This window comes from Petaurus breviceps, unplaced genomic scaffold (assembly GCF_028583685.1).
Source record: "Petaurus breviceps papuanus isolate PSGF00001 unplaced genomic scaffold, PetGlider_PUasm1.0 208, whole genome shotgun sequence".
NCBI classification, from domain to species: domain Eukaryota; kingdom Metazoa; phylum Chordata; class Mammalia; order Diprotodontia; family Petauridae; genus Petaurus; species Petaurus breviceps.
Genome location: NW_027185852.1, coordinates 32,478,996 through 32,493,635, shown reverse-complemented (window position 1 = coordinate 32,493,635; position 14,640 = coordinate 32,478,996).

Here is a 14,640-nt window from a genome sequence, read left to right as displayed (position 1 = left end):
AATAGAAATGATAGTTGAACCAGTGGGAACTAGTGAGATAACCAAGAGAAACTGAATAGAAGGACAAGAGAAGAGGTCTCAGAAAAGAGCCTTGGTTGAGACCCATCATTAGTGGGCATGAAGAGTTAGATGGGTAGGAGGAGAATCAAGAGAGCAGAGTCAAGAAAACCTAGAGGAGAGGATATCTAGGAGGGAGGGGAAAGAGGCACAGAGACAGAGATGGGGGTGGGGGTGGTAGTGAGGGGTGAGGAGGAAGAAGAGGAGGAAAGGAAGAGAGAAGAGGGTGGAAGGGAGAAAAGGGAGGGGGGAGGGAGAGAGGGGGATGAGAAAGAAGAAAGGAAGGAGAGGAGAGATAAACCAAGGGTTTATGAAATACTAGGCTCTTTGCTAAGTGCAGAGGATACAGAAACAAGCAAACAAGCCAGTCCCTGCCCTTAAGGTGTTTATATTCTAATGAAAGAAGGTGGGGGAAGGGGAGAGTATTGGCTCTTTCCTGATTAGATAAAGCCAAAGGTTCAGTTCCAGAATTGTGGGAGCTAGCAGAGGATCCCCAACCTCTGGCATGGTGGAGATGATTGAAAAGTGATCCGCCCATTGAAGGCTCAAAGGACTGAGAAAAGGCCATTTGATTAAACCATTAAGAGACTATTGATCACTTTAAGATGGCATTTTCCACTGAATGATGACATCAGGAGCCAGATTGTGGAGAATTCTAGGAAGATCCTTTCTGGGATAGTTGGATTAAGGGAGGGGTTTCTTTCTTTTTTTTTTTTTAATTAAATTTAATGCTTATTTTTTGTTTACACCATTCATTTCCACAAGATTTTGAGTTACACATTTTCTCCCCATCTTTCCCCCTACCCACCACCCCAAAACAATGATCCCACTGTATACCCTCTCCCCCAATCTGCTCTCTCCTATATCCTCTCCTACCCCCCTTCTGATTTTTCCAGTAGGGCAAAATAGATCTCTATACCCCAGAGCCTGTATATCTTATTTCCCAGTTGCATATAAAATAATAATAATAACTTTTTTAAACATTTGATTTTAAAACTTTGAATTCCAGATTCTTTCCCTTCCTCCTTTGTCACCCACCCTTACTGGGAAGATAAGCAATTCAATATAGCTTGTACATGTGTAGCTACCCAAAACAGTTCCATAGTGGATATATTGTGAAAGACTGACTATATTTCCCTCCATCCTATCCTGCCCCCCACTTGTTCTATTCTCTATTTTGACCCTGTCCCTTTTCAAAAGTGTGTGCTTCCAACTTCCCTCCCCCCCAGCATGCTCTCCCCTCCATTATTCCCCTCTCATCCCCTTCCCCCCTACTCTCCTATAGGAGAAATACCCTATTTAGTGTGTATGTCATTCCCTCCCTAAGCCAAATTCAATGAGAATAAGATTGACTCTTTCCCTTTTGCCTTCCTGTTCTTCTCCATTGTAACAATTTTCCCTTGCCTCTTTTATATGAGATAATTTACTCCATTCTGTCTCTCTTCATCTCCTCTCATTATATTCCCCTCTCACCTCTCAATTTCACCTTTTGATTATCATATGGGAGGGTTTTTTTTTTTAAGGATGGGGGAGAGATGGGCACATTTGCCAGTCACAGGAAAGAGCCCCGGGGAGTTTGAAGATTAGAGAGTATACCTAGTATGGGGATGATAATGGCGGTAATCTGCTGGAAAAGACAGGAGGGGAGGGCATCTTCAGTGAAAGCAGAGGGGCTGACCTTGGCCAAGAGCAAAGCCACACTTCCACTCCAGGCCAGGTGGAGGAGGAGATGGTGGCTTGAGATGATGAAGGCATGAAAAGGGAGCTCTCATCAAATAGCTTTGATTTGTTTTTTAAAGTGAGTAATGAATCCAGGTCCTCAGCAAAGAGGATGGGGATGGGTAAAGGCTAAGGAGAGAAGAAAAGGCTGGTCAGTGGGAGAATGACTAGATTAGGGTTATATAAAAGGATTACCTTGCTTCTGTAAATCTGCACCCACTCATAGAGGTTTCTTGGTGGATTTTTTCCATTTAAGAACTTCATGAAGAGTAGTAAATAAGGCAGGCGATGGGTGTAATTGAAGGCTGGGATTTGGCGAGGCATGATCCTCTAGGAGACAAAGGGCAATGGATTCAATGCAGAGTTAAAAACAGATAAGGATGCAGGGAGAATGCTGACTGATGGTGGCAGCCTGGGAAAGAACTGAGGCTGGAAGGGACAGGAAGTCACCATAAAGACCTAAGACAGAGGGGAAGATGGACTGAAAAAAGATAAATGATCAGATAAAGGCATTATGGAGTTCGAGGAACTGAGGAGGTGAGGGGGGGGGCTATATGTTGAAGTTCCCAAACACAAGGGCAGGAATTGGGGTGGTGAGAGAGACCCTGAGTCAAGTTCGAATTCATTGAGGAAGGAAGGAGAATGTCCTGCCAGCAGGATCTTGATTGGGTGATACATTTGGGAACTTCAAAAGAGGGATTGTCCAGCCATGGTAGTAGAGGAAGAGGCTGGAAGGGTCTGGGGGTGCTGCCCAAGAGCCCTGGACTGGGAGGCAGAAAACTGGAGAGGCACACTGGTTACCTGGGCGATTGTCTGCACTGCAGTTTTCTCATTTGGGGGAGGGGAAAAAAGGAGGTGTTTGGAGTAGATGGTTTTGCAAAGATCCTTCAAAAGCTTTGTATATGATATTAATTTATTTTATATCTATATACATTCCTTAAAGATATGTAACATTATCTTTTTATTTTATATCCATACACATATATTCCTTAAATATATTTACATTATTTTATATCTATACACACATACATTCCTTAAAGATATATTATTTTGACATGCATGTATTCCTTATATATAAAACATCATATATTTATATTATTTTATATCTACACAATCTATTCATTAAATATACTTGTATTATTTTATATCTATATACACATACATTTCTTAAAGATACATCATATTTTTATTTTATATTTATATTATTTATACCTACACATATATATATTCCTTAAATATTATATTATTTTACATCATTTAAAAATATATTCCTTAAGTATATGCTTATATTATTTTATATCTATATACAGATATATCTTTCTTAAAGGTTCACAACATGCTTTACAAACATTATCTCAGTGACCTGTGAGGTAGGTGTTGTTATTATCCCCATTTTACAGTTGAAGAGACTGAGGCAGACAGAAGTTAGATGACTTGCTCAGGGTCTCACAACCAGTTAGTGTCTGAGGCTGAATTTGAACTCAGGGCTTCCTGACTCCAGGCCCAGCTGATGCCCAGCTGCCTCTGAAATCCCATGCTCTCACCACAAATGCCTTTTGTGCCACTTTCGCTGAATCCAGATGAATATTTATTACGTGCATAATATGCGCTTAAACATGAAACAATTCCTGCCCTCAAGAAGCTTAAACTCACCTGGGGAAATGCAAGATGTAGACCGATAAAATGGGCAGTTATGTGGCCCAGTGAATGGAGAACCGATGGAGTGAGATGAGGCTTGAGTTCAAATCCAGCTTTAGACACTTACAAGCTTCGTAACCCTGGGCAAGTCACTTAACTTCCATCTGCCTCGGTTCTCATGCCTAAGATGTGAATAATAACAGCACCTCCCTCTCAGGGTTGTTATGAGGTTAAATGAGTTAATAATTGTAAGGCACTTAGCACAGTACTTGGCACATGGCTAAGTGCTATATAAGTATTAGTTATTGTTATTAAAGAAAGAAATATGAGACAGCAGGGCTGCATTGACAAGTGGGGGACTCAGCCTCGGGCCAGGTTCTGCTTGCACCATGTGGGCTATAGGGAAAGAAGAGAGTCAGGATAAAATTGGAAGAGGGAGGGAGGCTCCCTTGGGGCACAATTTTAGAAATGGAAACAACTTCTTTGCATTTGATCTTTTCCTCCCATTTAATCGGTCAAATCAATTCCTGGAGCCACTTGCAGTTTCCTTCTTTCTCTGGCAGCCTGCCCTCCACTTGTCCTTCTGGGTGGTACCTTCCCTTGGTGCCATGACTTCGATTTGGGTAATCACAGGTCTCAGGGCTGGCGTGTGGAGGAAGTCATGTAACTGTCTGGCTTGCAGCCTATGACTCCCTGGAGTTATTTTAAACAAACCAACAGTCTTTCATTTGCCCCACTAATTTTTCTAAAATAGAACTGTTTATTTGTGGGACAGACTTGGAGAGGCAGCTCATTCATCACTAACCTGCCCTGTCTTGTCTTCTTTTGATTGGTCTGGGGACTGGGAATCAATTCAGGGCCTTCATGGAGACTTGAATTGTGTTCATAATCCTTCAGAAAAAGTCCAAGGTGACTTGGTAGTCCATTTTGATGACATTTTAATAATTTTTTCAACAATCAATAAACATTAGTGGGCGAAATGAGAGGATGAGGGACAGTTCAATTTATTTTTTTAAATAATTTTTTATTGATCTTTGTTTCTTTTAGAATTTTGATTTTTCTTTTTCTTTTTTGCTTTTTGGAGGGGGGAAGGTAGGGCAATTGGGGTTAAGTGACTTGCCCAAAGTCATAAGGCTAGTTTTTGTGTTAAGGCCAGATCCGAACCCAGGTCCTCCTGACTCCAGGGCTGGTGCTCTATTCACTGTGCCACCTAGCCTCCCCTTGGAATTCTAATTTTTCAATGTGTCCCATCTCCCATAAAAGCAATCCCTTATAACAATAAAAAAAAAAAAAAGGGAAAAGAACCCTAGTTCAGCAAAACCAATCAACATATAGAAAACAAATCACATTATATACAATGTTTCACATCCATAATTCTCTGCTTCTGCCCTTTTCAAAGGAGGAGGATATGCCTTTTCTTATCTCTTCTTTGGGGCTAACCTTGTTTATTAAAATTGTGAATGTTCAATTTTGATTGTTTTATTCTTTTCATTTTATTGTTGAAATTAATGTTTTTATTCTTTTTCTGGTCCTTCTTACTTCACTTTACTTCAGGTCATATATGTCTTTCCCATGCTTCTATGTATTCATCACATGGAAACCAGTAATCTGTGAATTCCAATGGGGATGTCATTGGAAGAAAGAAGTTGAGATGAGGGTTGGGTCTATGGGAAAAATAGTTCCGTTGTCGACCACTTTTTCTTCTAAACACAGCTGGTGATAAACTGCAGCCTGTTTATGCCCACCATTTATCTATCTATTGCCTTTGGGTCATCTGTAATGTTTTTCTTTTGAGTTTGTCCTATGATTCAAAGTCATGGACTTTGGTGTTAAAAAGATGGGCTTTTGTGGCAGTGAACTGTTGGAACAGTTCGAGATCATTAAAAAGCACTTATTCCATCTAGCCTACTCCTTTCCCCTCATCATTCATATGTACTAATGAAATAAACACATTTTTTTTTTTTGCAAACCTTAAAGCACTTTATGAATATCAGCTGCAGATGAACTGGCCACTTCATGTCAACCTTGGCAACGTATGGCTTTCATGAACTTTTGTTTTTCCATGTGGATAGATAGGTACGTCTATCCTGAGAGGATTCTTCTTTCTTTCTTTTTTCTTCCTTCCTTCCTTCCTCTCTCTCTCTCTCTCTCTCTCTCTCTCTCTTGTTCTATTAATTGTGGTTGAATGACTTGCCCAAGATCACATGGCTAGCAAGTATCAAGTGTTAAGAGATCAGTTTTGAACTCAGGTCCTCCTGATTCTCAGGTGAGTGCTCTAACCTCTGAGCCACCTAGCTGCCCCTGAAAGAATTGTTAAAGGTCGTCCAACCCATTGCCCTGGATGATATAGTTTTTTAAGATGTAAGTCTGGACCTCTCTTCTGGACTCCAGCCCCATATCACCCACTGCCTATGGAGCATCTCCCACTGGATGTCCCATAGACAGCTCAAATACAAAATGTTCAAATTAGAAAATTATCTTTCTCTTATTTTTTTAGAAGTCATTTAGATTTACTGCCATGGAGTCATCTCGAATTCCTCAATCATCATTAACTGTCTAACCAGTGGTCAAGTTTTATTCCTCTTCTTTCAACAATGTCTTTCAAATCTGTCCCTTTTCTCCACTCAGCCACCTGCCTAGTTCAGATCCTAATCACCTCTCACCTGGATTATTGCATTAGCTTCCTAATTGGTCTCCCTGCCTGAGGTCATTCATCTCTCCCATCTGTCTTCCACACAGCTATCAAATTGATATTTCTAATGGGTCAGTCCTACACCCAAGAAACTTCAGTCACTTCTTGATGCCTCTAGGACATGGGTTCTTAACCTGGGGCCCTTGGATAGATTTTAGGTGGCAGGGCTCCATGAACTTGGATGGGGAAAAAAAAATCACATTTTTATTTTCTAATTTCTAACTGAAATTCAGAATTTCCTGCAATTATTTTTTTCAATTTAAACATTTTAGTTAAAGTTTTGAGTTTCAAATTCTATCCCTCCCCCTTCAGACCTTTCTCTCTTTCCTGAAATAGTAAGTAATCAGATATAGGTTATACATGTGCAATTATGAAAAATATTTCCATCTTAGTCATTTTGTACAAGAAGTCTTGAATGAAAAGAAAAAAGTGAAAGTGAAAATAGCATGCTTCAGTCTATATTCAACCAATATCAGTTCTTTCTCTGGAGGCAAATAGCATGCTTCATCATTAGTCCTTTCAGGTTGTCTTGGATCATTGTATTGCTGAGAACAGCTAAGTCATTCACAATTCTTCATTGAACAATGTTGCTGTTACTGTGTACAATGTTCTCCTGATTCTATTTACTTCACTATGCATTAGTTCATGTACGTCTTTCCAGGTTTCTCTGAAATCTGCCTACTTGTCATTTTTTTATAGCACAGTAATATTCCATTACAATCATATACCACAGCTTGTTTAGCCATTCCCCAATTGATAAGCATCCCTTTGATTTTCAATTTTTAGACACCACAAAAAGAGCTGCTATAAATATTTTTGTATAGATAAGTCCTTTCACCCTTTTTTTGGATGACTTTGGGATATAGATCTAGCAGCTATATTGCTGGATCAAAGGATACTCATGGCTTTAAAGCTCTTTGAGAATAGTTCCAAATTGCTCTCCAGAATGTCTGGATCAGTTCACAACTCCATCAATGGTGCATTAGTGTTCCAGTTTTCCCATATCCCCTCCAACACCCAATATTTTCCTTTTCTGTCATATTAGCCACTCTGATAGGTGTGAGGTGTTACCTCAGAGTTGTTTTAATTTTCATTTCTCTGATCAATACTGATTTAGAGCATTTTTTCACATGACTATAGAGAGCTTTGATTTCTTTGTATGAAAACTGCCTGTTCATATCCTTTGACCATTTATCAATTGGAGAATGACTTGTGTTTTTAGAAATTTGATTCAGTTCTCTATATATTTGAGAAGTGAGACCTTTATCAGAGATACTTGTTGCAAAATTCCCTCCCCCCCAGTTTTCTACTTACCTTATAATTTTGGTTGCACCAGTTTTCTTTGTGCAATTTTTTTTTAATTTTACAGAATCAAAATGATCTATTTTACATTTTGCAAAGCTATTTCTTTTTTGGTCCTAAATTCTCCCCTTATGCAAAATTCTGACAAATAAACTTTCACACTCTTTTTTTTTTAAATTAAGCAATTGGGGTTAAGTAACTTGCTCAAGGTTACACGGCCAGGTGTTTCTGGGTGGGTGCTAAGTGTCTGAGCCCGGGATTCGATCTCCAGGTCTTCTCAACACTGGAGCCGGTGCTCTTACTCGCTGTGCTACCTGGCTGCCCCTTCCACACTCTTTTGATTTGCTTATGGTATCACCTTTTGTGTAAATCATGTGCCCATTTTGATCTTATCTTGGTATATGGTGTGAGATGTTGGTCTATACCTAGTTTCTGCCATGCTATTTTCTAGTTTTCCTAGCAGTTTTTGTCAAATAATGAGGTTTTGTTTCAAAACCCTGGATCTTTGGGTTTTATCATATACTAGATTATTATGGTAATTTACTGTAATGTAACTTGTACCTATTCCACTGATCCATCACTCTATTTCTTAGGCAGGATCAGAATGTTTTGATATTTACCACTTTATAATACAGTTTTGAGATCTGGTATGGCTAGACCACCTTCTTTTGCATTTTATTTCATTGATTTCCTTGAACTTTTGTTCTTCCAGATGAATTTTGTTATTTTTTCCTGGCTCTAAATTTTTTTGATAGTTTGATTGGTATGTCACTGAATAAGTAGATTAATTTAGGTAGAATTGCCATTTTTATTATATCAGCTTGAGCTACCCATGAGCAATTAATATTTTTCCAGTTGCTTAGATCTGAATTTATTTGTGTGTAAAGTGTTTTTGTGTTTTTTTTTTTTTCCTTTTGGAGGGCAATGGGGGCTAAGTAACTTGCCCAAGGTTACACGGCTAGTGTTTTTGTGTGTGTGTGTGTTAAGTGTCTGAGGCCAGAACCGAACTCAGGGTTCCTCCTGACTCCAGGGCCAGCACTTTATTCACTGCGCCACCTCACCGCCCCTGTGTAAAGTGTTTTATAGTTATGTTCATATAGTTCCTGGGTTTGTCTTGGCAAGTAGACTCCCAAGTATTTTATATTGTCTACAGTTATTTTAATTGGAATTTCTCTATCTCTTGCTGCTGTACTTTGTTGGTAATATATAGAAATGCCGATTTATGAGGGTTTATCTTGTATCCTGCAACTTTGCTGAAGTTGTCAACAATTTCAAATAGTTTTTTAGATTCTCTAGGATTTTCTAAGTATAATATTACATCATCTTCAAAGAGTGATTGCCTAGTCTAATTTCTTTAATTTCTTTTTCTTCTCATTGGTATAGCTAACATTTGTAGTACAATATTAAATAACAGAGGTGATAATGGACATACTTGCTTCACCTGAAGTCTTCTAACTTTTCCTCATTACAGATAATGCTTACTGACAGTTTGAGATAACTTATTTTTAAGGGGAAGCTCCATTTATTCACATCCTCTTTAGGGTTTTTAAGAGGAATGGGTGCTGTATTTTGTTAAAGGCCTTTTCTACATCTATTGAGATAATCATATGATTTAGTTGGTTTTGTTATTGATATGGTAAATTATGCTGATAGATTTTCTAATATTGAACCAGTCCTCCATTCCTGGTATAAATCCTATCTGGTCATCGTGTATGATTCTTGTGATATATTGCTGTAATCTCTTTGCTAGTATTTTATTTAAAATTTTTGCATTAACATTTACTAGGGAAGTTTGTCTATAATTTTCTTTCTTTGTTTTGGTTCTTCATGGTTTGGATATCAGCACCATATTGATGTTGTAAAAGGAATTTGGTAAGACTCCTTCTTTGCTTATTTTTCCAAATAGTTTATATAGCATTGGGATTAATCATTCTTTAAATGTTTGGTAGAATTTTTTTTTTTAAAAAACAATCGGGGTTAAGTAACTTGCTCAAGGGTACACGGCCAGGTGTTTCGATTTGATCCCCAGGTAATTCTGACACTGGAGCCGGTGCTCTTACTCACTGTGCTACCTGGCCGCCCCTTGGTAGATAGAATTTTCTTGTGAATCTATCTGATCCTGGGGATTTTTTCTTAGTAAGTTCACTGATGGTTTGTTCAATTTCTTTTTCTAATATTGGGTTATTTAAGTATTTTATTTCTTCTGCTGTTAATCTCAGTAATTTACATTTTTGAAGATATTCATCTATTTCATTTAGATTGTCAAATTTATTGGCATACAATTGGGCAAAATAGCTCCTAACAATTGTTTTAATTTCATCTTCATTGGTGGTGAATTCACACCTTTCATTTTTGATACTATAATTTGGTTTTCTTTTCCTTTTTAAAATCAAATTAACCAGTGTTTTATTTTGTTGGCTTTTTCATAAAACCAGCTTCTAGTTTTATTTATTAGTTCAATTGTTTTCTTACGTTCAATTTTATTAATCTCTCCTTTGATTTTCAGGATTTCCAATTTGGTGTTTAATTGAAGATTTTTAATTTATTCTTTCTCTAGTTTTTTGTTACATGCCCAATTTACTGATATGTTTTTTCTCTATTTTATTGATGTTGGCAATTAGAGATAGAAAATTTTCCCTAAGTACTGCTTTGGCTGTATCCCATAAATTTTGATATGTTGTCTCATTGTCATTTTCACTAATGAAATTATTGATTTTTCTATGATTTATTATTTGACTCACTTGTGTTTTAGGATTAGGTTATTTGATTTCCAATTAATTTTAAACTCTCTTATTGTCCATTATTATCCATAACTTCTTCCTTTTTTTATTTTTGGGTTAGATTTATTTAGTTCTGAGAGAGGAAAGTTTTTTTTTTTTGCTTTTTGGAGGGCAGTTGGGGTTAAGTAACTTGCTCAAGGTCAGATGGCTAGTTTTTGTGTTAAGTGTCTGAGGCTGTATTTTAACTCAGGTCCTCCTGAATCCAGGGCCAGTGTTCTACTCACTGTGCCACCTAGCCGTCCCATGAGAGAGAAAAGTTGAGATCCCCCACTAGTATAGTTTTATTATCTATTTCCTCCTGTAGCTCATTCAATTCCTCTTTCAAAAACTGTTATGCTATATCACTTGGTGCATATATTTAGTATTGATATGACTTTATTGTGTATAGTACCTTTTAGCAAGATATAATTTCCTTCCTTGTCTCTTTTAATTGGATATATTTTTGCTTTTGCTCTGTCTGAGATCATGATTGCTAACCCTGCTTTCTTTGGTTCAGCTGAAGCATAACAAATTCTGCTCTAGCCTCTTAACTTTACTCTGTGAGTAGCTCTGTGTGATAGTAATGGAATATAAAGATTCCCCTGTATTGGCTTGGTTTTCAAATTGATTGTGTTAAAACCCAGAGCTTGTTAATTCCCACCTGTGGGATGGACTTGTTGACTTGAAAAGAGAGTCCTGAACTGGGAGGAGCTGGTGACATAGATTTGGAGAGACAAGAGAGAGGCAGAAGAACTTTTTGGAAGCAGCACCCTCGTGGAGGCAGAGAGAGACTGAGAGGATTGCTGAGGGCCACTTTGAATAGCCCTGGACTTTTGAGACCTGCCCCCGGAGCTTCCAAGGACTGAGGAGACATGGCTGTTTTGCTGGTACTTTGTCTGTTTTGATGTTGTTTTGCCAGATTTGTCCACTGGTGAAAGACAGTCCTGTTGAAGAAGTCCTGGAACCTGGCTGTTGGCTAAGAGCTCCTGAGACTGTCCTGCAGACAGAGAGTGAATACTGTCCACTGGTGAAGGACAGTGCTGTTGTTGCAGGGGTCTGGGAACCTTTCTGTTGGTTCAGAGCTACTGAGACTGTCCTGCAGACAGAGTGAATACTGTCCACTGGTGAAGGACAGTGCTGTTGTTTGCAGGGGTCTGGGAACCTTTCTGTTGGTTCAGAAGCCCTGAAGAAGGATTTTCTTGTTGTATGTTTACAGAAATCCTGGGAGAGGGTTTTGCTAATGTTTTCAGGGGTTCTAGGACTGTTCTGCAGACAGAGGATGAATTAATGAAGAGACTGGCAATGTATCTTGTGGCCTTGCTAAGCCTTGTCTCCCCAGGAACTAAGATTGCTGAGAACTTGCCTCTGTCAAGATGAAGAAAAGACCTCCATTTGGGTATTAAGTGCTGTGCTTAAACTTGATATAACTCTGGGGTAGATTCAATTGTGATCCAGGGGTGGGGAACTTTTGACCTTTTTGTGTTCTATGGTTGAACAAATGATTGTACTTTACTTATGTTTGGAAACTAATCTCCATTTGAGAAGAGGGGCTTTGTGATGGACTAAATGAAGGTATAGCCTAGGGGTGGAGTAGTAGTATTTAGAACAGGGACTTTGTAATTGATTGAATGAATGTAAGGTCCTGGGGTGGGGTAGTACTTGGAGATTATTTAATCACACTTAGTAAATGCTGTATTTTGAATGATGTCATATTTTGACCTTCTCAGTTCTTAATTTGTCACTGAATAAAATGGAGAGCACCTATGCTGGTATTCTGAACCTTGGGAAGTTGCCTTTGCTTGGCATTACATTACACTCTGCTTCAAACGTGTTCCTTTTAAACATATAAAATTCTTTTAAAAATCCATTCTGCTTCCATTTTGTGGGTGAATTCATCCCATTTACATCTACATTTATTTTTCACATTTATATTTATAACTGTGTATTTCCCTCCATGCTATTTTTCAACTGTTTATCTCCCTCTCTCTCTTACCCCCCACCCTTTCCCTCTTCACAAGTGTTTTACTTCTAGATCACTGCCTTCCCCAATATACTCTCCCTTTTACCAGTCCTCCCTTCCCCTTCTATTATCCCTGTTCCTTTTTACTTCCTTATATGGTAAGATAGATTTCTATATCCAACTGAGTGTGTATGTTATTACTCCTTTGAGCCAATTTTGATGACAAGGGTTTAAGCTTTGCCCACCACCCCCATCTTACCCTCCATTATAATAGCTCTTTCATACCTCTTTTATGCAGGAATAATTTATTCCACTCAATCTCCCCATTCCTCCTTCTTCCAGTGCAGTTTTTTCTCATTCTTTTGTTTTTTTTGGATATCATCCCCACAAAGTCACCTTATACGCACACCTTCTGCCTACATATAATCCTCTTAGTTGCTCTTACAGTAATAAAGTTGTTAAAAGTTACAAATATTATCTTGACATATAGAAATATGAAGTTTAACCTTATTGAATTTCTTTTTTCTCTTCTTGTTTCTTTTTTATATTTTTATGTTTCCCTTGAGTCTTTTATTTAGAAATTAAATTTTTTATTCAGCTCTGGTCTTTTAATTAGAAATGCTTGAAAGTCCATTATTTTATTAACTATCCATTTTCCCCCTGAAAGATTAAATTCAAATTTTCTGGGGAGGTTGCAGTCCTAACTCATTTGCTTTCCAGTACATCATATTCCAAGCCCTCTCGTTCTTTAATGTAGAAACTGTCAAACCCTGTGCAATTCTGACTGTAGCTCCATGTTTTTGAATTGTTTCTTTTTGGTTGCTTGTAGTACTTTCTCATTGATCTCTGAGCTCTGGAATTCGGTTATGATGTTCCTAGGACTTTTAATTTTGGGATCTCTTTCAGCCAATGATCAGTGTATTCTTTCAATTTCTATTTTGCCCTCTGATTCTACTAGATCAGGGCAGTTTTTCTTTGATAATTTCTTGAAAGATGTTGTGCAGGGTTTTTTCGTTTTTTTTTGATCATGGCTTCCAGGTTGTCCAGTAATTATCATATTATCTCTCATGGATCTATTTTCTAGGCCAGTTATTTTTCCAATGAGAAATTTCACATTTTCTTCTATTTTTAAATTTTTGTTTTATTGTAACTTGATGTCACATACAGTCATTAGTTTGCACTTGCTTAATTCTAGTTTTTAAGGAATTATTTTTTTCAGTGAGCTTTTGTACTTCCTTTTCAATTTGGCCAATTTTAATTTTTTGTGGTAGTTATTTTCCTTGGTAAGTTTTTGTATATCTTTTCCCATGCTCTTGATTCTTTTTTCATGATTCTCTTGCATCACTCATTTATTTCCCCAGTTTTTCTTCTACTTTTCTAATTTGCTTTTAAAATCCTTAAGCTCTTCCAGGAATTCTTTTTGGGCTTGAGACCAAATTTCATTTTTCTTTGAGGTTTCACATGTAGCTATTTTGACACTACTGCCCTCTTCTAAGTTTATGCTTTGATACTCTGTTAACATAGTAACTTTCTATAGTCAAGCCTTTTAAAAAATTTTGCTCATTTTCAGTCTTTTTTTTTTTTTTTGTGACTTAGGGTTTTTATGTGAGAATTGAGCTCTGGTCCTGCACTGTCCCAAGTTTTTTTTTGTGCTGGGTTTCTGGGTCTTACTGCTGGCTTTCAGTGGGCTTCATAGCTTAGCTGTTTGCTTTCTCTGGAGAGTAGCCCTCCCTGGGTGTGGGATTTAGCTGCTGGCCTGCTCCAGGGGTGGGCATGCTGCTGAGTTGCTATGGAAACAGACCCTCTCTGTTAGCAAGCCCTGGAGGAGTAATTACTGATTTGCCTGAGGGGTGGGGCCCTGTTACTGGGTTACTATAGAAACAGGGTCTCTCTGTTGTCCAGTCCTGGGACGGGGGCTTTGCTACTGGTCTTCAATGGGGCCAGCAAGGAGCTACACAGGCTGCTCACTTGCCTAGGGGCTGGTGGCTTGAAGGAAGGTGGGGTCTCTGGTGGTTTGCCCCAGTCTGGGAGTCTTGCTGCAGGCCCCCTGCTGTGAGGCTGGTGGTGGCTACTCTTGGACCTCACTCCCTTCCCACCCCAGTGACACAGACTTCCCCTGTTCCTAGACTAATTCCGAGGCATCTTTCTAGTTGTTTGGAATTTGGGAGGGCTTGAGACAGTTCCTTCCTCACCCTGCCATTTTGGCACTGAAAGAGGTTAAATTATTTAAAAACAGAATTCTGTGGAGTCTCTCTGGCTATTTCACCAGACTGCTAAAGGGAGTTTATGATGCAAGCAAAGAACCCCTGCTCTAGACTGAAGAAAGTTCCTTTGCTCGTCCCTCTTGGCTAACTGTGCCACCCAACGTATTCCAATCTACCTTTCCAGGCTGATCACAATTTTCTCACTTCAAGTCTATTCTCCACCCAAACTAGCCTTACTATTCCGCTATATGGCAATACCCTCACACAGCCCATCCCCAGGTGCTTGCAATGGGCTCCCTCCTCACCTGT